The following is a 2,245-nucleotide window of genomic DNA, read 5'->3' as shown; positions in this document are numbered from 1 at the left end:
TCTGCAAGCTCTTGATTTACCTGTCTTTTGCTGGCTGGGGACTTTGGAATAGATGGAGCTTCTGTTTCCTGAAGCCTTATAGATACAATTTGTGTCATTGGTTTTTAAAATACGATGTTTGGCCTGGAACGGTACTACACTGTTAATGATCATGCCCTAACAATGGAGAAGCGGCCTTCCATTTTCTGGAGAACAGGTCACTGTGTCTGGTGTTCTACTAACAACATCAAAGAGATCATCTATCGAGGAGATGGCAACATCATGGCAGATCTCCTGTAAGTTGGTAAGGGGGTTAAATACTTGATTACAAGAGAGCTGAGTCTCCTTAGAGTCTCCATTTGTATTCATGACCTCCTTTATAAAGGTGAAATTGAACTGTTGCTGTTGTACCGATTCATTTTATGTAAGCCTGGGAGAGACAACAGTAAGCTTCATGGTGATGGATGGGCACTTCAAGATGATGGGCACTTCAAGCTTTGTTTGGTAGCTTTTCTTCCTAATGGCCTCATTGTCTTCAGGCATGGGTGGTGGTGGTGTTGAGCTCCAGGAAAAAGAAGGTAAGCAAGGGGATGGGAATCTGGGCAGAAAGATCAGTGCTCTGGTCCAAGTTTTAGTAGGTTTGTTCCTCAAAGCTCACATGAAAGCAGACAGTAGATAAATGGTGAAATATATCATGTGATCACAACTATGTGAAAAAAATATGCATTGCGAAACAAGGGGAAAAAATAAACCAAAATGTTAACAGTTGTTATCTCGTGGGTGGGAATAGCGTTGACTGGCTTTTTTTCTTATGTCTTCTGCATTTTTCCATATTTTCCATGCTGATTATGCATTGTTTTATAATAGAGCAATAAGTTTATCAATTAAAAATGTGAAGAAAAAACTTCCACATGCCAAGATGCATTTGCCTCTGTGCCTTAGTATAAATATATCATACCATGAAATATAATTACTAAATATTTTTTCCTGTTGCTGGGAATAAATAACAACATGCGATCTTGGCTTTACTCAGCATCTTTGAAAGAGCACACACTTCAAGAAGCAGAAGTGCATTGTCGAGCATTATTCCAAAACCAACAGTGTTTCATAAACAATTTAAAAAATTTCGTGGCAAAGAAGTTGTGTTGAGGATCCCTCAGATACACTGCTTGAGGCAAAAATCATACCTTCATATATATCAGCTTTATTGAGATTTAGTTCACACACCATATATTTCCACTATTTAAGGTGTACATTTCTGGCATTTTAGTGTATTCACAGAATTGCAAAACCATTATGACAATCAATTTGAGAACATTTTCATCACTCCCAAAAGTCACCCTGGATCACCTAGCCATCACTGTTCATTTTCCCCCACCCAACTCCCCCAGCCCCTGGTAACTGCTAATCTACTTTCTGTTTCTACAAATTTGCCTGTTGACGTATCTTATAAATGGAGTGATACAAAATGTCTTTTGTGACTGCCTTCCTTTACTTAGCATGGTGTTTTTGGGGTTCATCCATGTTGTACTATGGATCAGTACTTCATTCCTTTTTGTGGCTGAGTAATATGATGGTATGGATATACCATGTTTTATTTGTCCATTTATCAGTTGATAGATGTTTAGATTGCTTCCATTTTTTGGCTATTATGAATAGTGCTGCTATGAACATTCATGTACAAGTTTTTGCATGGATATTTTTGTCATTCTTCCTCTCAAGTTTATACCTAGGAGTGTAATTGCTGGTCATATGGTGACTCTATGTTTAACTGTTTGTGGAGCTGCCAGCTTGTTCTACAAAGCAGCTGCACCATTTTACATTCCCACCAGCAGTGTATAAGAGTTTCCATTTCTCTACATAATCATCAACACTTGCTGTTATCTATCTTTTTGATTATAGCCCAACTAGTGAGTGTGAAGTGGTATCTTACCGTGATTTTGATTCGTAGTCCCACTATGGCTATTGATGTTGAGCATCTTCTCATGTACCCAGTGGTCATTTTTCTATCTTCTTTGGAGAAATGTCTGTTCAAATCCTTTGCCCATTTTTAATCAGGTGTTCTTTTTATTGTTGAATTGTTGAATAATGGAAAGGATTTGGAGCCTGGCAATCCCGGATTTGAACCCAGGAACAGGCACTGAGTGAAGGTGCTCAATTAAGGGAGAACCATTCTTACTGTTTATCATAGAGCTCTATAGGGGATGGAATGTTCTCTGTGAAGGAATGGGGTATTCTCTGCAACTGCATTTTTCACATAACTGCA

The sequence above is a fragment of the Ursus maritimus genome (genome assembly GCF_017311325.1).
Source record: "Ursus maritimus isolate PB19 chromosome X unlocalized genomic scaffold, ASM1731132v1 scaffold_X1, whole genome shotgun sequence".
Lineage (NCBI taxonomy): Eukaryota > Metazoa > Chordata > Mammalia > Carnivora > Ursidae > Ursus > Ursus maritimus.
This window is presented reverse-complemented; position numbering follows the sequence as displayed.